The sequence below is a fragment of the Pezoporus flaviventris genome, unplaced genomic scaffold, assembly GCF_033815535.1.
Source record: "Pezoporus flaviventris isolate CSIRO_AGI_PZ_B2104156 unplaced genomic scaffold, CSIRO_AGI_Pfla_v1 ptg000016l, whole genome shotgun sequence".
Lineage (NCBI taxonomy): Eukaryota > Metazoa > Chordata > Aves > Psittaciformes > Psittacidae > Pezoporus > Pezoporus flaviventris.
In genome coordinates this window covers 741535-766497 of record NW_026892564.1, presented here as the reverse complement: position 1 = coordinate 766497, position 24963 = coordinate 741535, and positions in this window count along the sequence as shown.

Genomic DNA, 24963 nt, shown 5'->3' with positions numbered 1-24963 from the left:
TATGATAGTCATGAGCGCAACCATGTCTTTAGACATACAGCCTGGAGTGCAACTTGAATAGATCATGTTGTCTCACTTTGAGTAATCTTATAGCAAGCCTGAAGGCTATTTGCATTTTGTGAAGATCTAAGCGTTCTTTAGTGTTGTCTGGTTTTACTACATTTTTGGCTATTGGCCTGACCTTTAATCCTCAGTTGGCCCATCATTCAGCATTTGAAATACCTGAATACTTGGTTCAGCTTTATATGGGGTGATCACTTTGATCCTAGATCAAAGATACAAGCACAAAACTGTTTTAATTAAAACATTGCGGTGTATTTCAGAGATAGGTTGGCAGAATTTTTCCAGCTTGCCTGATTCTGTCAGATTGTAGAAGCAAAGCCTTGAAAGTTAATACTTTTTTCCTCTATTTCTTCAGACTGCTGTTTACAAGTGCTGAAAATTGTTCATGTTTTCAGTGTGAAATGCAGCTCCCTTTGAACATATCCTGGGGGATGGAGCTGGGAAAAGGCTATCTTATTTAATATCTAATTAAAGTCTTGTAGTTTGTTAAAGCTCTGCCTTTTGCTGCAATGGAAAACTTACAAGGTTTCTGAATTCTGACGCTTGCAAGCTGAAGTTGAGCAAGTTTCTGGCACCTGATTTGAGGGATGAAGCCTCCATGAAGTTCAGTCCTTTTCACTATTTTTTCTTCCCTCTGCTTCCCACATGAATTAAATAGTACAAATGGTACAAACGGCCTGGTTGTTGTGTGTCATGGGTTTTTATCTGTTTGTTTTTTGGTACAGTATGCTATTTGTTGGTCCTGCTTCCCTTCTTGAAAAGGGACAGTATGTTTCTTGGCAATACTAATGATAATAATAACAGGAAATACAGAGAGAGGAATAAAACAAGCAAAAAAAAAAAAAATACAAGTGATGCACAATGCAGTGGCTCACCACCCGCTCACTGATACCCAGCCTGACCTGAGCAGTGATCTGGGCCTTCCGGCTAACTCCCCCTAGTTTATATACTGGGCACGGTGTGCTGTGGTATGGAATACCCCTTTGCCTAGTTTTGGGTGTTCTGTCTCTGCTCCCTCCCAGTTTCTTGTGGCCCTCCTTACTGGCAGAATGTGAGACTGAAAAGTCCTTGACTCAGGGTAAGCACAACTTAACAGCAACTGAAACATCAGTGCATTGTCATTATTCTCATACTAAATCCAAACCACAGCACTGCACCAACTACTAGGAAGAAAATTAACTCTATCCCAGCCAAAACAAGGACACTCATGCAAGTATGGGACTGAAGGGGTGATGGCAGCACAAGGGAAGCTCATTATTGTATCTCAGGAACTAGAATGTTGTTACTCCTCTAAAGGTGAGGTGTAGGCATGAAAACAATAGAAGATGACTGTGGGTTTGGTTTGGTATTGATCAGCTTCCAGTGCACTCTGTTGAGGTAGAATTTTATGGGGGTGCTTGCAGTGAAAAAAAACACACAACAGTGGTCTTCACTGGAAGACAAGATTTGAGAATGACCATTCTATACTAGATTTATTTCTTATATTCTTTCTGTGAGCGTGAGCTGTTTTCTGCTGGTTTAGATGGCCTTTTGATCTGACCCTGAAAAGAATTATGCCTGAATGATGTTTGGGAGGTTCATCACCTGTGATGGGTCTGCTGTCTTGATTTGGGGTGCTGGATCTCAAGGGTATAGGACCATAATAGATCAAAGGAACATCGTTGCTGCTGCTTCTTCTGGTTGGGCTGTAGCTTTGTAGTGTTTCACCAAAAAAGCAGTTAAAGTCAGTGGGACTTTACCTCAGGACACTGGATCAAAACTCCCATCTTACAAATGTGGTTTGTAATTCTCAGACTGCAGGAGAGACCCACCACCTGCGTGGGCTTCTTCAGATGGGTTTTGCTTCTGAAGTAGGGGGTCTCTTATGACACTGAAGTTGCTGTTGCTGGGTTTAGTTTGGTTGCTTTTTTTTTACTGGCTTTCAGCTTGTTTTTTTGTAGGAGTAGAGAATCTATAGCTAAGCAGATATTTGTTTGAATCTTGTGTTTGTCAGTTATTGTGCAAAACAAAATTTATGACACTGAGCATGACGGCAGAATTTTTCATTAACAGTCATAAGCCCAGTGAACCTTCTTGGATAATCCCTCTCCTTCCGGACTTTGTGGGAAAGAAAAATAAGTGTGCTTTCAGTGATGTCAGTAGAAATATTTAAGAATTCATATGAAGAGCAATTAAAATTCACTGTCTTAGCTCTGTGCTTTGTCTTCTAGATTTGATTTTCTGCTTTGTCTTCTATAGCAAAAGGAATCTTTAAGCTTTTTCCCTGTTCCTCTCTCCTCAACACTTTCATGATCCTCCTTTCTCCCTTTGCGTATTTTCTTGGTAACACATCTTTTTGTTAGTTTTACTTTCAAAATGAGATCACTGGTTTGGTGGTATTGACTGAGAAAATAATTATAAAACCTATAGTGGCTAGGCTTTCTGTTCCACGTAATGCAAGCAGTCTACAAAGATCACCAGTTAGCTAAAGCAACTGTGAAGAGATTAAAAGAAATTAAAAGGTTACTTAAAAATAGATGTATATGATTAAGAATCTTAAATCTGTGCAGCCTCCTAGTCACAAATTATAATGGAAAGAGAAGTCAGGATTGATAAGTGCATTTCCATGCTCCTCTGCCCCTCAACTGTCTTTATTTCCAGCCTTAAGACATTTGAGTTTGAAGTTACGGTATCAAGATGCACTTTTTTCTACTAGGTAACTTTTGGAGTAGGTCGTGGCACACAAAGATAAGCTATAAGCAGGAGTTGCCAAACTTTAGTAGTTGATGCCTCCCCACTCCCTTGAATATTTTCATAGCACTCTCTCAAAATATTAGCTGATTATTCTTTCTCTGTAAACAAGTGGGTAGATACAGCTTTATTATGCTCTTCCTTTTGTATGTAGCAACATATTTAGAAATGTACATTCAGACAAAATGTACTTGAATTTTAATTAAATTCAAAGGTTTCTGTCTTTCCCCTAATAGTACTTCTTGTTAATGAGATAGATGAGTCTACCTGGAGTCACAAATCTGTTTAGGAGCAGTGGGAAGTTTCAGACATAAAAGTAGCTCATTCTTAGTACTCAGCAGGTTACTGTACTTGTTTTTAACAACACTTTTTTTTCCAGAAAGTTCTGCTTCACGCAGATATGAAGAAGTAGAGAAAGAAGCATTTTGGAACATGTGGTGAAAGGGTAATCACATCCTTATCTCATTGCTTAACTGAATCACCTGGAGTTGTTGTCCTTCTGTATTCAGAAATTCATCATAGGAGCAGCCATGCATCTTGTACACCATGTAGTTCTGGGTTTTTTGTTTGGTTGGTTTTGTTTTTTTTTAATCTGTTCTTCAACAATACAAACATAAATTTATGTCCTTCTAATGTGGGGAAAGAATGCTTTACATGTGATTTTAAGTTTGAGCACGTGTCTGAACAGCTTTGATTCAGCTGCATGGGTGCTGGTATATTTTAGAACCATATTCAATATTCAGGTCATTTGCAGATTCAAGTAAGCATTGTATCAATGTGTGCTAGATTCATATTGTTCAAGGTACCCTTTATGACTGTAATACTGACTGGAAGTGAGCAGCCTGTCTTGAAGATAGTAGGGTTGTTGCTTTTTAGCACGTGCAGCTGTTTTTGCTAATGTAGGGAGAACAGCTTTAACCTTGGTTTACCAGGAAATGGAGACCAAAGCCTAAAGATAAATGGAGGAATGAGGGCCAGAGAAGTGTTTAAATGGCAAAATTATACATGAGCCTTCCCCACTTACCGTAGTGGCCCATCTCAAGTACCTTTACAGGAACATACAGTGCATAGGAAGCAAAAAGGACGAATAAGAGTTCTGTATGCCATCACAGAATTGTGATGTGGGAGAGCTGACACAAATGGTGGGCTGCAGTGGATGACTGCAGATTCTTTTGGAAGTACCCACTGATAAGATGGAAGAAAGGCTTTTTGCTCCGCACCAAATAGTGGCTTGAATTTGCAGAGCCAGATTTGCTTTGGAAGCAGTAACAAACAGGCTGGTCAAGACCAAAGAAGAGTCTAACATTAATGTGTGTGTAAGCACCTATTGGAGATTGCCTGAAGGAAAGGAATTGTATGAAATTGGAGAACTGGAGGAAGCTGTTTCTTGTGATTGACCTGTCAGTATCTCAGGAAAGGTAACATAGTCTGACACAAGGAATCAAGGAAATCTCTGGAATGAGTTGAGGATATTTTTTGAGGCAGGCGTTAGGCCCATCAATCAAAGAAGATGGTCTGCTGGATCTCCTCCTTATGAGTAAAGAGGGCCTGTTGAGTGTGGTGGTGTATGGTAGCCCAGGCTACACAACCATGAAGTGATGGAGTTTAAGATGATGAGGAAAGTAAGGAAGGTGAATAGCAAGGTAGGTGGCATCTGAGAACTATTTTTTGGGGGTTTGGGTTTTTCTGTTCCTTTATGCTTCTTGTGGGAAATTGGTTCATGTGGATGTACTACATTAGGTCAGACCAGAGATGTGATAGGCTTAGTCTGTTGGTGGACTGTAGTAGGTTCTTAGAGCAGTGTGAATGTACACATGCCTGCATTTTTATTTTCCCAGGGAAGTCTCTTAGCCTGCTGTGATCTGCAGCTTAGGGTTGTTGTGTGCTAGAAGAGGAACAGTCTTTATAATACAATTTCATAGAAGTGCTCCACACAGACAGTTTTTTCTTATAGTTCTTAATACTTTGTCAACACCTATAAATTTAGCATATCCAAAGAAAGGCAAAACCAAGTTGTGACAGCAGAGGCATGGATAAAATTTAGGACTGACATTTTTGTAGACAAACAATTTCTTTTTAAAAGCTGAAATCTGTTAAAGAAATTGAGAACATCATATTTGTTAATCAGCATTGTGTTGTCACTCTCCATATTTATTATGAAACACATTTTTATAACCATGAAATAAATGAGTAAATGAATAAATAAAAAAGAACTTGGCTGTGGGTGAGTAATCAAAGCAATTCAGCCAGCTGAACCATACCAGATGTCAGCAAATCTTTATTTTAAAGCACAAGTAAGGTGTTTTGAAATTTACCTTTACCTTTCAGATACTCTGGATGAATATTTCTACTTTTACTGCTTCTGCTTCTTTTGCCAAGAATCTGAATCATTGTAAAAATGAACACGAGAGAATTTCCATTCCTCTTGTGCTAGCTTACTGCCACGTACTGGAAGTGAGCACAGCTAGGGCTAGTGTTGAGTCTGAGTTAAAAGACAGCATTGTCAGCCAATTTACTGCTCATTCCTGCATTGTTTAAAAAACTTAGGATTTTCTGACAGTGGATAGCAGGCATCCAAAAGTAACAATGATACTCTCTTCTAGAAGACATTCTGCTTCAGAAGAAGGGTTCACAGGCAGAGTCTTCATTTTGAAGGTATTTGAGATGCTGTATTGTATGTATGTATGTCCAGACAGTCATTAAAAAAGCAGTACATTGCAAGTGAGAACCTGCATAAAAGGGACATATTTCTTAGTTCTACTCTTTTATTCTACATAATATTTGTAGTATGAAAAAATAATTCTGTAGTCCTCAGAATTGTTCTTGTGTGATTATCTTATTCCTTCATCTATTACTTGGCAGGTTTGAAAACAGTATGAGATAGATAGATACTTTACTTTCGCTGTTCTCTATCCTAAGATACACTGAACAAGTTGTACTTTTAGGTAGATTTTTTTGTAAATCCCATTAGTTGATAGGTTGGGACAATAACACAGTCACAGTATTTTTCCTGAGGATGCAGTGATTCCTACCCTATCTCAAAGCATTTCAGGCATACTAGGTGCTCAGAGGGCAAAAATGACAGGTCTTGTGCCAAAGCATGCAACTCGGTAAGCATGCTTTGTGTTTTTTAACTCTGGTAATCACAGATGCCCATCTGTATGGGGGGAGCCAGCTGCCTGCAACATGCTTACTGCACTGTTAATATTACTGAGGGCTTCAAGGTCTTTGTGCCTGCCTGGGAATGCAGATAACTGGTTCAGTGGAGGGGTAGAATGGATGATAACAATACAAGTCCAGTGGTATTTACCCGATGTTGAGTTCATCTCCTTTTTATGTACACCAAACATGTGAATTTAGCTTTTTTTCCTGACATCATTCTGTGTGTTTGGACATCACTCTCCTATGTTGGTGTCTTTGACAGTCCTGGGAAGATCGATGTGCTATCTTTTTGAAAGGCTGTGCTAGAGGTTTCTTCAGCCTGCTTTGTACTTCCCTCATAGTGCTGCAGGGGTTTTGGCTGCCAGGCTCATGGCAGGAGGGTGCTTTCAGGCAGATGAAGCCACTCTTGAGTGATAAGGGACCAAAAGAGTGGGAGCATTTACTGAATAGAGTTAAGATGGTTATTAAATGCTAATAGTTCCTCCTGAGTGCTTGTAGAGAGTAGCATTACAGCTTATCTGATACAGAAGACTTCAGTGTTGAATAAAATTGGGAATTCAAAATTTATTTATTTTTTAATAGAAAATATCATTTTTTTTTCAGTGGTTACTAAACAACACAACTTTCAGTAGATCTTCACAACTTGCAGTTGTGGAAAATATTTAAAATACCATGGAAGTGAGATTAATAGATGCTTTGACAAAATGTGATAATAGAGTTGATGCAAGTGAAGGTGGTGAAGACTGGTATCTTTTGAGTTTAGCCTCAGAGAATTCAAGAGTTCCACTTCATTTGTGTTTCATTATTTACATTTAGAAAGAAATTAGTGCCAAGCAGGGCTTCACTCAAACATCCTATCTTACTAAGAAAATCACTTCCCATATTGGTTGCTGAAGACCAGGTATAAGCTTAATGCATTCACAAAGATATATAGGCTTTTCCTGCTGACAGAGAGTACCAAGGCATCACTTTCTAGGGTGCACATCTTTACCCTGCCAAAACTGGTCACTTAGACATTAACAGTACCTAATGTTTTGCATATGTTTCCTATGTCTCTTACCTGGTTTAATAATAAACATTTTCGCTTCTCAAATGTAAATATTTTAGAGGATAGCCATCAAATAAATTTTTTTATGTTGTTTTTTTAATCCCTTTTCCTCCCTAGATTTGTCCATGCTGACACCTGTAGCTGTACTGGGAAATTACTCAAGTGCCATGGTCACCTCAAATTATATTACCTTGTGAATGGGCTTCCTACCTTGGCATTCTTTTGGCCCACAGGTGGAATACAGAGTCCTAGGAAAGAAAAATTTTGCCTGTAAACTGGAGGTTGTATGAACTTTAGTTTGGAGTTAGTGTTTCTTAGTTGGAATACATTCATGACAATTACTATTCATGCAACACTAAAAATGCACATACAATACTGTTACCAAACTGAAACATCTCCATTGAAATGGCTTCCCCAGGTCTGCTTAGTTTATTGTGTTATGTCATTTTCCCTTTAACTCACAAGTTGTAGCTATGGTGCTAATTATATTTTGATGTAGGATTTGTGTTTCGAGAGCAGATTTGTGTTAAAAGTATGCAGAGAATGTTTCTGCTTAAAAGGAAGACTTTTCTTGCTAAATTCTATTTGCATTTATGTTTAGGTGTTCTGGATCTTGATGTACATTTTTAAGGAGATAGAAATCAGCATTGCTGCTTCCAAAAAGTTTCAGTGTATATTTTTGTCATTCTGCATGTTGCTGAACAGACTCCTGCATTAGCGATTGAGGGTGGGCTGGCTCACACATGAATTCAATTTAATCAATCAAGGAGAGACTATAGTTCTTGTTTTTATTCAGAAAATGTATTTTTTTGCAAAGGGCAAAAAAAGTTTCTTTTATACCACAGTTTATAGGCTACATGCATCTCTCCCCACTCAACATTGCATTGTATTGTTGTATTAGACATGAAGCCTTGCAATCCAGATATCCTCTTCTGAAATCCTTGGTGCAGAACTGTATTGAGTACTAAAATTTAGTTTGTGTGATGTGTTGCAAAACTAATCTTGTAAACATAAATTAGCTAAACATTAAGTTTTTAATAGTTTTTTTAACAAGGGCTTTTTCAGCTGAATGGCTTGTTACATTCTTTAGCAGTTCCAAAATAAAAATATCCACTGCATTTTCTTAATTGATTATGGAAATTGAGTACAACCTAATGTTATGCTCGAAAGAAAACAAATGTAGAAGCAACAGCTCACCCCAAGCAGTGGTCTGACGGAAACCAAACATTTTGAAAACAATTTAGTGTTATGGGAAGAGAAATTATGCTCAGCACAATTCCTTTTGCCATGTTGACTGGCATCTGCTCTGTGGGGAGCAATTTGCCTGTCCTGCCAAGGAGAAAAAGGTATGGTAACGTGCTGGCAGCTGTTAGCAGCAGTGACTCAGCTACCAGAGGGATATGGAGAGAAAACACATCTATTGTACTAGCAGAATTATATAAATGCTCCATTCCTTTTAGTTAGAGATCTTATCCTTTCCTGTCTTGAAGTGCTCAGAATCAGAAGGCATAGATAGGGTTTTTCTGCTCTTGTTTTGTTGCTATCTCCTGCTTCTGAATCTACGTGGTTATTGCAAGTGCAGCTAAAGAGCAAACTATCTGACATTTAAGCAGAGCATATATTGACCACTGGTTTTCTGTCTGTATCACTGCTTTGTGGAAACACTACTCTGCTGCATTTTCTGAGAGAAAGGATTTAAATATCAATTCATACCATTTGTGTCTTTAACTGCAAGTTTTTGAAGTCGGTTGAATTGAGAGTTATCTTTTGCTGACTTTTATCTCTCTGACTTGTATTTGAACACTGCATGGCCATAATGAGGAGAAGGTGATAAGGCCGTTGCCACACAGACACCATTTCTGTGCATTTAACAGAGCTGAGATTTGATTCTGCTGCTGCTGGCATTATTGTGTCATATTTTTTATGCCTCTCTTCCTCATCGGTCCTCTGCGACCTGCCATGACTCAGGTGCTGCCGTTTGCTGTTAGTGCTTAGGATTTAAGAGCCAGATTTCATAGTGGGTAGCACATTCCCAGTGAGAATTAGATGTATGGTCCTGGATTATCACTTAGTGCTGGTGTGGTCACGAAAAGCATGTGGATGCATCGTAGAGACTGATTATTTCTCAAGAAATCCATTCACTGCAAGGAAATACTGGGGAAACATTAAAAATAAAACATTAACAGTGGTGATTTTTCAGTTAAACTTATGAGAAACTATGACAGTATGACACACATCCCACCTCTCTCTTCTCTTCCCCAAATAAAAAGGTATCCTCAAGATAAATCCAGTGTTACAGTAGAGGAAAATTTTTTATTGACTCCACTTTAAATTGTCACTTATTTATGCCTGGCTAATCCTGGGGTTCACTTGAGCAATGTCAAAGGGAGCTCAGCAGAAAACATTAGTGTGTAGTTCTTCAAGTTATGGTTTTATCAGTTGTTTTAGCCTGTGTTAGACTCTTGAGTACCTCCATGTTGTAACAAATTCTAAAATATTCTTCTGGGTACTTACTTGTACGTTTGCATAAGTTTCGGATTTTTGTGACACAATAACATAGACCATTTTCTGAGTATTTTGTATAATGGCAGTGCAGAATGTTACCACTCTATCTACTTGGCAAAATGTCTTGCTGAGATATAAATAGATTTCTAATGACTGTCAGGCTCTGTGCCTAAGAAATTTCATTGTAGATATCTCATTACAGAACTAACATCATCAATAAGATAGCTGAAATATTTTGCAAATGCAGGAACATTTTTTACATCAGTAACTGCAAGGAAAATACCTACCATATGCATAATTCAAGGCTGGTTTAAAAACTGTAATTTATCATAATTATCTACATATTATAATGGCAAAGCACACTTAATTGCTTTTGACTGGACTAGTATTATGATGAGAAGGAAAGTTAACAGCAGATGGCCCTACTGTCAAAACTGTAGTGTCTTAACCCAAAATGAAGTAGCAGACTGAACATAACATGCTTCTGGCTCCTTTTGCTGTTTTTCAGCAGTAAATATGAACTAGCATTTGGTGGGGTTGTGAATGTTTACAAAGAAATAGAAATACTCTTAGATGGGGATAAAAACAGCAAAGAAAACTTGGCTAGATAGGATTCCTCATCACATTATTACTTACATTTTTCTAAAGGAGTTTAATTTGATTAAAATATTGAAGTGGGCTGAAAAGCAAACTATTTCCAAAATATTGGGATCTATTATAACACTGTTTTCTGCCCTTTTATTGCCATATGCGCATCTTCTACTTCCACACAACAGTGGAAAAAAGTGCTTAATCTTCTTTATCTGTCTGCCTGTGAACAAATAAACAGATGAAAAAACCCAAATAATTTTGCATTGCTTCAAATAAATTCAGCTATGCTGCATCACTTGCAATATACCTGAAGGATTTGTCTTACACTAATCACACTGTGCATTTACAGATGTGGTGCTGTAAAAATACCAGCATTTTCACTCACAAAATGCCTCAGAGAATTAAAAAATTAAGATTAAATTTGGACAAAGTTAAATTGCAGAATGGGGGAGAAAAGGGATTTTTCTTATCTTTTCTTCTTTTTTTTTTTTTTAATGTCTAGCCAGAAAAAATCACAATAAGCAGGTGGTACATTATACTGCTGGATGGTCAATGAAAGTAAATTAGCTGCTTCAATTGATAGAAAAGAACCGCTGGTCCGATCAGTATAAATAAAGGTGACATGTTATTTGTGAAATAATGTGAATACCAAAATGTGATTTAGCCATAAAGCTTTTTTATATATATGTATGTACATTTTGCGTGTGCTTTGTATTATAGTTTTTATAAAATTTAATCTTCTAGACTAAAATAATGGGCAAATATATTAGAAAGCAGAACTCATTACAGGGAGAGATTTATTATTTGCTTTGTGTCAGGATAGATCTTGTTCAGATGTGCCCGTTGATGGGACAATGTAATTTGTTCATTGTGGTAACAATGTGTAAAAGGAAAACAGTGAGACAAAGATATTTTGCACTTCAACACCTTCTCCTTTTATAATGCAAGTATAACAGAAAAATTTTCGAAGATAGCCTATTGTTTTGAGGGCTAACTGAAATAAATTAGTGGATACGTTAGATCCAAATTAAATATTAAGACATAAATGATCTAGTAAAAAAACTGGTTTAGAGTTGTTGTTAACACTGAGATGATACATATTTTTTTAAAATACATCATCATTTGTTTGTTTTCTTTTTGTTTTGTTTTTTTTTTTGTTTTTTTTTGTTTTTTTTTTCCTGAAAACTGACAGCCAGTTGCCAGTTACAATCTGTCTTATGCCTGTTTCAGGAGGCAGTTAGTTTTTTAATGTTTGCATTTGTCCCTTAGGCTGTGTAATCTAGACCCTTCCTTCAGTTAATGTAGATACATGGCATAATAACATCTTTTACAGTGTTATGTAGGTATATGGGGGGAGTTGCTCAGACTGTCTGTGTTCTTTCAAAACCTTAAAGGCTGTACTTTGAATAATTCTCTACACATATTAATGAATGTATGTAATAAGTATATAATTTTTGCCTAGCCTCTTCTGTCATAGTAGACACAAAGGTAGGTACTCTTGGATACTCTTAAAATCAGTTGTACAAAAGCCTGTAATAAGTTTCCCACTCTTTATTTTTGTCCTGGAATCATTGTCTGTGTAGGATGCTCTCAAGATATGTTTTCTTTGAACTCCTAGTAATGTGGTATTTTGCTTTTACCCCATGCTGGTCCTCTGAGCATTCTCTAAGAAGCTTTCTGTGATCCAAAGTGAAGTTCCAAGTTCAAATTAATTAAAATATCTCGTTATTTAAATCTGATTCATGTACTGTAGAAGTTGTTTGGGAAGCTTTAATGAATAAATTTGAATTAAGATGAAAAAAACCTAATGATTTACTTATCTCCTGCTAATATTTCCCTAAATTCCCTTGCAAAATATTAACGTAATACAGTCATGGAAATAGGTTGAAGAAAGGTAATTTCCCAAGAGTTTCTAAACATATACCTGCTATGATATATTTTTAAATGGATGTCTTATACAATCCTGACAACGTTCTGATTGCTGAAGGAGAACCTTATTTCTCATTCCTCCTGTGCAGTTTTGCCATGCTCTTTTGCAGTCTTCAAAACCTAAGCAAAAGGGTGAAATACATTTACAAAAATTCATTTTGATGGTTTAAAATTTTACCTGTACTTATTTTTCCTGTACTTTCCTTTTTTTTGTATTATTTTTTTCAACATCTGTTGAACTTCTGATTTTCTTTTATTTATTGTTCATCATAATGTTTTGCTTTCTCATCTTAAAGGTTATATTTCCTATTTTTTTGAGTCAGCAGAACTGACTATCAAGCTTCCAAAAACTTTCTGTAAAAAAACCTGATTTTTTTGTTTGTAGCATTTTGGCAATAGAATGCTTGAAAAGTGAAAGCAGAGCAGAAAATCAGGAAATGAATAAAAGACTAGATACAAAAATATGTGAACATTCTGAATGTGACATTGAAGCAATGAATAGAATCATTACAGTAAAACTAAAATAGTAACTAAGGAAGTAACTTTAAAATTATGGCTTGACACTTTTAGTCTAGTAAAAATGTCTAGTAAAATGTTTTTAGTCTAGTAAAATATTCTGTCAGGGGTTAAACGGTTTGATCTTACAGTGATGGCTTAGGTTTGGAGTAAAGGAGTAGTAACCTCCATCAGTGTGCATTTATGGGGGAGTCTGTCTTTTTCATGTACCTAATTAGAATTAAATATCCTTTTCTTTAGCTTCTTAAAGTATGTATAGTCACATTCCCTCTGTTTCAGCCCTGAACAATACTCAGCAGTCTTTCTCAGTAGAATTATTTTTCTTGCTTCAGATATGAAATCATTGTTAAGATGTGAAAAAAATAACTGGCTGGTTTTTATAGCTGCAAAATTATTTTCAGTATTTTCTTGTTTCCTGTTGCTTCCACCTGAAAACAAGTGTAGGAGAAAAATGAAAATAATAATTATTAAAAATGAGTCTCAAGTTTTAAAGGCTTGGAGGTCAGCACTGTGGTGTTGCACATGGCAGCAAACCAGGAGATTTTGGCAGTAGAGATGCAACGCAATGTCCGTAACATTTTTCTTTCTCCTGCTGGAGCAGGCAGGCTTTGAAGGCCTGTGTTGACAGGTAATGAGATCTAATAAGCAAGGGGAAAAGGGGTGGGTGGGAATGAAAGAAGAAGGGAATATCCATATTCATTATTTAATCAAATGAAATTCTCTTGGAGGATTCTGGGAATACTCAATCCTTGCTTCAAAAGCTTCTCTGTAATAGCTGTAAACAAATTACCTTACGAATAACTTCTTAATCAGGGAAGAGTAGAGCTGTTCTCTACTTGATCTCTCCCTTTGGGTGGTCCCAGTCAGAGAGCAGCAGCCTTCCTTCTGATGGCTTGGCTTCAGAAAAGCTATATGATATTATGCTGACAGCTGTAGACCTCTTTTTGTTAGGGATAACAAACATCCTGTGCTGAGGACAGCATCAAGCCCAGCTTGCAGTATGCCCAATTAGAGAAGCTAAAATCTCATTTGTTTCACCATGGGAGTCTCTGAAAGCACACCGTTTTGGCCTCATTACAGTATTTTTAACTTTACAAAAACAATTTCATTATGGAAATTAAAGAAGCTCATTTAGTCTTAGCATTTATGCTGAACTTAATAAATTCCACAAGTCTATCAGCTGCCCTAGTGTGCAGGCTTTTTCTTCTTTATCTCAGTAAAAAGTTCTCTTAAAAACTATTTGCAGAGACTGTTTCATAAAGGAATGTGACATTTTAATATACTGGTTATTATTAAGAACAAATTTCTGGACACCATTGCAGGTCATTTTCCTTCGCTGAGCATCTGAGCATTGAGCAGCATTTGCTGTGCTGACACCCATGTAAAAGGGACAGTCAAGTCTGTGGTTTTCCTCCATATATTTGAGATATTTTTGTATTTGTGATGTTCTAAAATATACTTTCTTTCATGTGAATCTTAAAATCTTTCATGATTCAATACAAATGACAAGATGCAGAGCAGTGCTTTCTCAGGACTGCACTAAAAGGTAAGGATATTAGTTCAAAGTTGTGCAGGAAAATCCTACCAAGGGTTAAATTAGTTCTTCTTCACTATTTATGCTTTTTCAAAATGAGAGTAAGGGAAGGGAACAGCTACTTTCCCACAATGTGTTCAGGAGTTACAGGAAGAAAAGTGAACTAGAGATGCTGACAAACGTTTATATTATCTGAAGGTGTTTCCTGATGAGAGGGAGGCCATAGAGACCATTTTGTCAGTCTGCAGTAAAAAGTATTTGCAAGTAATAATGAAAAATTAATAACCAAAATAGGAAATAGTACAAATTTGCTACTGAGTATATTTTGTAACTAATTTGACTTTGCATAAAGTAGGAATCCTAGAAGGACCATTTTTAGGTGACAGGACAGGTTCTTAATTTTTAACTACCCTTTTTGAGTTTAAGTCTTCCCAACAGAAAGAAGCTAAATCTATGGTTGTGATATGAATGTTTTACCTTCTTTGAAGTGGTAGTAGTGTATTACATGCTTAACAGAAAGTCTCAACAAATCCAAGGTCATGGGATCCAATACTTTACCTAAGATTGCTTTATTATAGCATTTCACAAATTAAGATCTGCCTTACATAAAATGAGCAGAAGAGATGTGAGGAGAAGGGTTACAGTGCATAATTATTTTAGGAGCAGAGTAGCTATGTGGTTTTGAGTAGAATGGGTGTATGAACAGGAATTTTAACTTGAATGAAGAGTATGGACAGAGTAGTTACTGTAACGGAAGATAAATATGTGTGCATGTATCAAGAGTAAGCAAACATGCTCAATGTATTTTTGTGACGAGCAGTATTGCCAAACATGCCAGCAGGGAGGTGTGGAAAGAGGCTAACATGAAAGCTTGTTGCATGAGTGAACTGTGCTATATTTTCTGAGCCTTCATGAAAATAATGGAAAATGTATGTTAATTAAATAATCTTAATTAGGTATCCAATTTGGGATTAATGCAGGTTTACATGTATGACGAGACTCCATTTGTTTTTGCCCCCCCCCAGCTTTGTCTCTCAAACTATTTTGTGTTTTATACTTTTTTCTGACTCAGGGTGTAGTAATGAAATGTACCGTTTGGGCTGGAGGGCTGGAGAGGTATCTGGAAGAGTTCTTAACGTGATTTTACTCACAACACTCCACTACATAAGTTAGTGAAGAGCTGTCAGATGATAATGTCTTTTAGTCCCTAGCAATGCAGGCTAGGGATTGGATGCCTTGAAGTACAGGTGAAAAGGCTGTTTATCCCATTAACTACATGTGAAATGCTTTAGTCTCCCTGATATGTTTCTTAAAGGTGAAATAAATCAATAAAAGGAGGCTGCCATAACCATGCAGTTACTATATAGTTCTGAAAACAAACTAAATTGATTGTAAGCATCTGTTTTTATGTATTTTTCTCCCTTGGAATATGTCCCAGTGGCTTGTTCTGTGTTAGAATGATCCCGTTTACTTAATAAGCTATAAATATGTTGAGCTCAAGTCAACAAAGGTGTTTCCAACACATACAGCATTATAAATAAACCAAATCTTTTCTTACGTCTCTTAGGGGCAGCAGTAGGAGAAAGGTAATCAGTATCAGTGGGCACCTGAGGCTTTTCTGGTCTCAGATCAAAATTCTTCTTTCTTGCCGGTGCTGGCACTGTTGCTACCGGTCCATTTTTTCTTGCCTTTGTAGGCAGGAGCTGTAAGGAAATAGAAGTGAATGAGACAGAGGCAACCTTATCCTACTACTCTTCATCTTTTTTCTACTGTCACTGGAGCTACCCCATCAGCTTCCTCAACTTCCATGTTTTAAGATTTATTTAGACTGGTGAGAGGTATCTGCATCCAGCTCAACTTAGCAGAGTCATTTTTCAGAAAATATTTGTCTAGCTTGCTTCAAAAGTAGGTGGTATTTAGCAGCCATAATAATTTGTTTTTCCTGTAGCTTGCTTTTCCAGTGAAGGGATGGCATTTTCCATAGTTAGAATGTGTGCTATCTTTTTTTTGTTTAACTAATGGGAAGTGATGCAAAAGGCTGTTTTCCTTAAAATGACTGCATTTCAGTTCTTCAAAGATGGGTGTTTTTTTTTTTCTTTTCCTGAAACCATAATTCCTTTTGTTGTTGAGCACTGAGGTGGCGATTTCATCATTTTCCTCCCTATTTTGGGGTCTTCAGCAATGTGATACGAAGTAAAATCTGGTGCTTCTACTAACTCTTTAAATAAGCATAAATAAAAATACTAAACCAAAGGATTGCTGCAAATGGTTAGCTTGCAGTTGGCATGTACCAGGTACTCTCTTCAATTCTAGATTCGCAGTCGCAATCTGTCTTTGGTTCTTCTTTGGAAATATTCAGAAGTTGACTGGACATTGCTCTAAGTGGTGTGATGAGGCATAAATTTAGCCTGGCTTTGGGTGAGGACTTGGACAAGGGGAGCTCCACAGGTCTCTTTGAACCCAAATTATGCTATAATTCAAAGTCTCAGTAGGGAGTGACTAGCTGGACATCCACTTCTAATGGCTAGTTTTACTGGAAGCATAGCTCATCACCAAAACTTGCTTTAAACAGCTGGCAGAAGCAAGACCACAAATAAGCAGTGACCTTAAACTAATTCTATGAGCTGCTCATGGTCCTGATCTGGCACTGCCACCGAAAGCACAGCAGTATGCTGTTCATTTTTCTCTCCCTCTGTCTTTTATTTTTCCTGCTCTTCTGCTTTTCTCTGCAGCCATCCCATATCCCTACCTGGTTAATGTACCAACTATGGTGTAGCTTTATTGTGAACAGATCAGCTAACTGATCTAGCTGAAAAATGTATTTTTAATGGACTGAGGTTTAGTTGGATTGGTTTTTTGAACTTCTGAGACAAAACTTGTCTGAACTACAAAAATGCGTGAGGCATAGATGTCTTGGGAGCAAACTGGTCTGGAAAATTTATGATATTTTGATTTTTTACTATATGTGTAATAAACCAAGAAATACAAGGTGATGGTAGTCTTGGAGACCTGTATTTATTCATACAAATCTAAAGAAAAGGATGAGTTTTCTGTTGAGCCTGAATAATGGCAGTCTTCAGTCATTTGGTGTCCTCTGAGTCTTACATTAGTTCGCTATTTCAAATGTAATTTTATGTGTTAGAAAATATCAGGACTCTATCTTGGATATACTGTATTAAAAACCCCACAGTTTCTATAGATTTCTTCCAAAGCCAATTAAAGTGTAAAGCTGAAATAATACAATGTGGTTAAATTATATAGATCAAGCAGTTGTGCAGATGTATCTTTGAACCATGCTCAGTCCATTTTATGCTATTATAAACTAGTGAAACAGTATGTTTACTTCCTTTATAAATCAAGCAAATCTTGTTTTTATTGCAGAGAGTGGGAGGTGAGGTAATAGTGGAGTGGGAGGATAATTTAGAATAGAGGTACCTGCAACATGCAGATACAGTGCTCCAGAGTATTAGGATATGTTGTATTCCTTCTGAAAAGTTGTTTGTAATGATAGTTAATAACATCCCGCAAGAGGGAGCAGACTGTAAGTATGCTGAAATCCAGTGAAAGTTGAAATGTAAAGTTCATGATAATTTGTATCAGATGAGACTCTTAATAGGAGGGCAATCAGCAATTTTGTCAGGAGCTCAGTCTATAATCCTTCAATTTCTTGAAAGGTAGAGAGTGGTTCTGACCTGGCTATTTTCTAGAAGAGCTGTGTATTTGGTAGTTATCAGAAACTGAAAGGGCAATAATGTAGAAAGAGAGTTGGAGAGAAGATAGTAATTCTAACTGGTAATGAGGCAATGTGTTACAGCCAGAATTTCTTTTCCAGCTGGCATGTAGCAAAATGAAGAAAAATGGAAAGTAAATATTTTGCTTCCATCTAAGTTTTCCTTCTACTTAGGATGTCCTGTTGTGGTTTAACAGAGTTGCCATTCTTTCACTCAATTCCATCTACTCAGTAAACAAGAGGCTCCACCAGTGCCACTGTTTCTTCAGCCTCAGTTATTTCATGCTTGGGAAAGTAAACCACATACTAAGGGACAGATTCATTTTTATGCGTGTATGCATTTGATCTGATGCTTTAAATGGGGAACAAGCTGGTGTCTGGGGTTGAGGAGTTACCAGCTGAAGAAAGCTTTGAAAAATTTGAAAATTTGAAAAAAAACAGATTTTGGTGTGAGAGAGCAAATTAAAGTAATAGAGCTCTGTCTTCCTGCAAAGAGATTTTTTTCAGAAGTTCTTCATAGCAATCTGGTAGGAAATCTACCTATCAAAACAAATGCCGGCTTTTAAGAAATGGCTTCTAGGCTAATCTCTGTTGTTTTTACAATGGTTGTTTTCACTGGTTTTGGTTTCCATTAAGGAAAAAAAAGGTTACCATTACTGCAGCAAAGTTCTTTTGGGCTGAAATGTTGGCATCAAAATTGGCGTGAGATTTATCATAAGCATGTATGTGTATATATATGCACGTATATAGATACACTTAAGTGTATATATATGCATGTTGCATGCGCTGATGGGAGCATCAGTGAATGAAGCAGTAATAAGAACTTGAAGCAGTTAATGTATTCAGCCCTGTTAAGTAGCTAACAGACTTCCCACAATTATCCTGTGTATGCAGGGAAGACAAAATAATTTTGCAAAAATCTGTATGAGTACTTTCCAAGAAGTATTAAATTACAACTTAATGTATATTGACAAGTTAAAACAATTTTTCTATGTTGGTCTTCAATTAGACACCCCAAAATATGCAATTTTCACATGATATACAAGTTTTATTTGATATGGAGTCTCAGCAGATCCAGAGGGCTGTCAGTGAAAGGACACTGACCAAGAGATGCAGCCATATTTTTGTATAAGATACCAAAATCTCTTGTAAATGGAAATGAACAAGTTCAGTAGAAACCATGACCCAAATGGATCATTAGTTGCAGCCTACAGATTCTTTTTCAAATCATTAACTGCATCTCACGTTGTCTTGCAAAGAAAGAAATGGAGGCTACTGCTTAATGAGTCTTTCTTTAAACTAAATCAGACAAAGCTTCTTGGAATTGGCCAATTTAGGAGTAAGAAAATCGTTTAATTTAATTCAACCACTAGGGGTTTGTAAATGTGCTACAAGTAAAAGAAAAATTGTCAGATGTGGTATATACTTTATTTACTGTAAGATCCCAGCTGTCCTGCCTATATTTTACCTATTAATCTGTTGTGGACTTTAGCATTTCAGACACATATTTCTAAACAGCTCAAATGACTATTTTCTATATTAAAAGTTTTTTTTTTTTAATTAATATGAATAACTCTTTTCTTTAACAACCAGTGCTGGATTTCTCTTGGTCTGTGTATTTTATTGTGCTGTTGTGCATGAATGGCCACACAAACATGAATATGCTATTACTTCCACCTTTTTCAAATCTGGGATAGTATTTTGTTTGGCGCTCGTGATGAATTTCTGGCTTGTCTCTTTGTCTACCAGGTTTTAAAAATGAAAAATATGTGCTATTTATATGTAGAAATACACAGAAGTAGGTGTATTCTATAAATTATTCCTTGATTTTATATAAAACTTAAAGTTGATAGATTTGCCTCATCAATTAAATAGGCAGCATTAAATAAATAAATGCTGATACGAATTTGTAATCCCATGTGTTTTCCTGACTTTCTTGGGACCTTTTAAAAGTAAAATCCCTGAAAAATCTACCATATTTCATTTTTTAACCATAAAATGACAGGCGACATTAGCATGATCAGAGGAAAAATTCTCAAAATCATGACTACCATTATTACTTAACTCAGTGCATGGATTTGCAGGAGAGCAGATCCCACTTTGTTCTGGGAAAGCTATGAGCAGCAGACACATCCAGGGGCATCCATCCTAGCTTCTCCCATGGTGTCCATGAAGGTAATGCTTATTATTAATGTAAATGTTGGAGTCTTGGGGAAAGAACTGGACCAGACAGGGAATGGGAATCCTGCTTCTGTGCTACGCTCTGCATTTGGATTGTCAGCACAGTGTGGGGCTTTGCTCAGCCTCAGGGCTGTTGCTGGTGCTGTTGTTGCTGTAGGACAACAGGGTGGCTGAGGTTACAAGGCTCCACAGGGCAGTGTCCACCCTTTTTTCAGGGTGCAAGCAGGCAGTAAGTCAACCCTGGCAGCAAGAGGTGCCAGCTTCTGCTGGAAGCTTCTGAGGGCAGCTGTGTGAAGGCTGCAATCTGTGAAGAAAGGGAACTACAAATAAGGTCTTTTTGGTGTACTGATACCTTTCTCTTCTTTCCTGTTCCCAGTCAAAATGGGAAGTGTCTCAGAGAAAGCCCTTCTTCCAGAAAACTTGACAGGTGCATAGCTTTGTAAAGGAGGGAAGGGAGCAGTTGAGGGGTTTATTTATTTATTTAAAGTTTAACTTCCTCAAGTGCTACACTGATGCTTCAGTTGTCAGTTCTTTGGGGCAGAGTTTTTCATACTTTAATCTCACTTTGCAATCATAGTTTGACTAATGCATTAATAACAATAAAGGTGAGAGGAGGAAACTTTAAATGTGTGTGTTTCATTAGTTAATTTCCCTATTGAATTATTAGATACTTTTTCCCCTATTTTTTTTTCAGAACTGTCTATTTAGATTTAAATGTTACTACTGACTGTTGAGTTGTGTAATTTTAACTCATTTATTTGATCTCTTTTGTATGATATTATCCATTCTCATGTACCATGTGATTTAAAATTACAAGGAATTATCAAACAATGTCTGTTAGAGTGGAAGTTTCACATTTTATCATTATTTTATATTTAGGCTTGAATTAACAACAGTATAAACCTGGAAATATTTTGACATTTGATTTTATTTCTTTTTTTCGTTATGTTTTTCCTTTGCTGTCTGACTGAAATGGTGTCCTGATTTAAATGGCATTTCTGTGCAAGTCCCTGGTATTTTAACTCTGGAAGCACTGGTCAATCTGAAAATTTTAAGAATTCTTTCAGGCATCTCTGAGTAGAATTTTATATATTTTTGTGATCACTAGAAGGGTAGATGAACAGTTGCACAATCAACTTCACTATTAACATCTAGTAAGTAATTTATGTCTATTTATACCTGTAGAACCTAAATCAGTCAGGTTACTGATTACTGAATGAATGGTTACCTTCCAGCCTAAAAGTACCATCATCCGCTCTTTGTTTTTAAAATGATGACTTGCCTCATGATTTGCTTCTTGGTTTGCAAGAACAGAATGATTTGTCTCTGTGAGGAGATGATTCAGTTGTACATAAGCCCTCACAGGGCATTAAAAAGGGGGCCAGGCTTCTAGAAGATCATAGAATAGTTTGGGTTGAAAGGGATCTTCATAGGTCATCCAGTCCAACCCCCTACAGACATCTTCAGCTAGATCAGGTTGCTCAGAATCACATCTAGCCTGATCTTGAGTGTCTTCAGGACTGCTGCATCCACCACCTCTCTGGGCACCCTGTGCCAGTTTTTTTACCACCCTCATTGTAAAAAAAAAAAAAATCTCTTCCTCATGTCCAGCCTGAATCTACCCTCTTTAAACTGGAATACTTCTGAGAAAAAAATTATTGCCTTTTGAGACTTCTAGATGGTTGAAGTAAATCAGTTTTGGCCTTTTGTTAAAAATACGGATCTCTAAGTCTCTTGCTCTTTGGTATAAAAATAGATGATACTGTTGAAATCCAGCAGTGTCAGTGCCAGTAGGTAGAGACTGCAGTTGACTGCCGTTGAGCGACTTCTTGTTTCTTTTTTTTTCCTGAAAGACTTGTCCAGAAGATTTCTCTGGAAGATTTTTATCCAACTGGAACCTTGTTTGACTTGATGCCACTTTTACCTCAGGATTTGATGACATTGTACAACTCCAAAGTGCTGTGTAGCCCTATTTGAAGCTAAGCTTTTCTACCTTTTTCTAGCCCTTACAGAAGTCTTCTGGCCCTGGCTGCTATTTAGGGCCCACAGAGTTTGTGAACACAGGATTTGTCTGAAAGGAAACACGTATTTCTACTTTTCGTTGTGCATCAGAGCTTTGTAGTTATATTTTTTTATGAAGTACAGGGGTTTATGCTTTGCATTTTTTCCCATCTGAAAAGTATCTGAAGGCAGATAGTTTTTATTGATTCTTCACATCTTTTAAAACGTCAGGTGGCCCTCACAGATTTTTTTATTTTTCTTTTGGAAAATGCTTTAGGCTGTTGCAGTAACTTTATGAGACGTGTAATGTATGAACTCAGAGTTTACAAGGAAAGGGTCACAGAAATATTTGCTACTTTTGGTTTAAAGTTGTGTCAGTGTCATTTTACAGGACCAGTGAACTTTAAAGAAATGTGTGCAGGCTCTTCCAAACCATTATAATGTAACCTGAAATTTTTCTGTAGAATGTCTTTGTACTCTGAAGGAGTAATTGAAGCCTGTGGAAAGGATGCAGGAAAACACTGTAACTGTAGATGCTACTGGTGGCTGCCTGTATGAGAGAATTTGTAGTGATCTATAGCTTGCAAATAGCTGGAAAATCTTCCTTTACTTCACTGAGAAGATCAGCGTGCGGTAATGGATGTATTTTACAGATGGATCAAGTGCACAGTTACTAAGTGAGGATGGGAAGCCTGATAGTTTCTACTTGTAGCAAAGATGGTCTCTGGAGGATTTTATTAAAGGAATTTTATTTTTCTAACAGCTGAACTGAGAGAAAAGAAGATTAAAAAATCCCTTGTGAAACAGAGCCAACTCATTGTGTTGCTAACCATGTTCTTGCAAAACTTCAGAGACTTCAAGAAATCAGTGTAGTTTAAGTTTCTAATACAGTATTATTTGAGAATGTGGAGCACAGTTCCGTTTGTTCAAAATGCAACATGAATTATCACACTACTATCTCTTTTGGTTTATGGATGCAGTTCTCTTTCTTACCTGGTGGTAGTTATGACTTATGCATTACCCGAAATAGTTCTACAGGTCTTTACAGGTTCATAAACAAGTGTCACGGCACAAGGAAAGATTAATTTGTCAGGAGTGTACAGCATTTTTCTTGTGGTAAACCAAAATGTCTTTTTCCTTATAATATATAAAAACTTTCTGTAATATCCTAAGGTATTTTAAAATACAGGAAAGTGTTTGCAGTATACCAAACCTTAATGCAGAATGTGGTGGACCATTACTCTTATTTTTGCCAACTTTTTTTGTTTATACAGATACCTGTGAGAGGATATAGGAACAGCATTGGGTTAGGAATAGGGTTTCTATCTTAGAAACAAAATAACACCTTCCTTCACGTTCCCAAAAAAATGACCCCCTCCAAAGTAAAGCAAAACAAAAAAACCCGACTAAAATATAAATAAATAAATAAAAGCTTATTTCAGTATTATATCAGGAGTATTTTTATAGGTGAAGACCCATGTGTGTTGTGCAGCAATCAGTAGTTATGGATACTCATGAGAATTTTTTTTTTTTTTTTACAGCAAAATGTAAATAGGAGAAATTACTGGATAGAAACAAACCAGAAAAGTAAAAAAGGAAGCTGACATGGTTTTTAGGGTAAAATCAAAAGAGGTTTTCAGTAAAACATGAAAGTTGCTTTCAGTTAAAATATCTTTTTCGTTATTGCAACATCCTTTTTTAGTTCCTGCAAAGACCAAAATTCTGTAAACGTGTACTTCATGGTTCTGTCATACACATGGCATCTTTTACTTTACCTAGGAAGCCCGCAACTAACTATGCACTCAAGTGAAGCTCAATGCCACCCATCTTTAGTAGGGAAGAATTCAGGAAGTACTTGCATCTCCTATACCAGAAGATTAAATTTCAGGTATATTATGAAATGGGAAAGAACAGTTTTAAATCAGAATTGTTAGGGTTGGAAAGGACCTTAAGATCGTCTAGTTCCAGCCCTCCTGCCATGGGCAGGGACACCTCACACTAAACCATGTCATAGAATCATAGAATCATAGAATAGTTAGGGTTGGAAAGGACCTTAAGATCATCTAGTTCCAACCCCCCTGCCACGGGCAGGGACACCTCACACTAAACCGTATCACCCAAGGCCTCGTCCAACCTGGTCTTGAACACTGCCAGGGATGGAGCATTCACAACCTCACACTAAACCATGTCACCCAAGGCTCTATCAGCCTGGCCTTGAACACTGTCAGGGATGGAGGATTTACCACTTCTCTAGGCAGCCTGTTCCAATGCCTCACCACCCTCACAGTAAAGAACTTCTTCCTTATATCTAACTTAAACTTCCTGTTTAAGTTTGAACCCATTACCCCTTGTGGTTTCTGTGTTACACTGTTTAAAAATACAGGCATTTTATTTTGCGAATGGTTGGTTTTCTTTCAGGATATTCTGTCCTGTCCCTCATGTACTAATTCTTTATTACTCCTCCCCTTAGTTGTCCTTTAAGTGTTACTTCATAAATATCAGATATGTAGTATGTAAGAAGACTCAAATTCTGCTACTGTAGGTGGCCTCATAACTGGTTAGTTTTAGTTTAAACTGGGAATAGTCTTCTAAGAATGTTCCATTACTATGGCTTTTGAGCTGGGGAAAGGGGGGTGTTGGCCATGAGAGTTTGCTTTCTGCTTATATTCTGTAGTATATGTAATACAGATTGTATTTATAAATACATATTTAGTGTAGTTTCCTGGAAATTCAGAAATCGTGTCTAAACACAAGTATGTGGAGGAAGGCGTTTGTCTGCATGTCATCTGGTTTTTGTACAAGTCTAATGTAGATAGGTAAGTTATAGTTCACAAGTAGTGACCATTATTTCCGGATCCTCTCATTCCATGCTTCTCTCCATCTCACACCTGTACTGCTGATGGTAAGGAGTAAAGAAAGCCAAACCAGGATCTTCTCAGCGATGCCCAGGGACAAGAGGCAGTGTGGAACAAA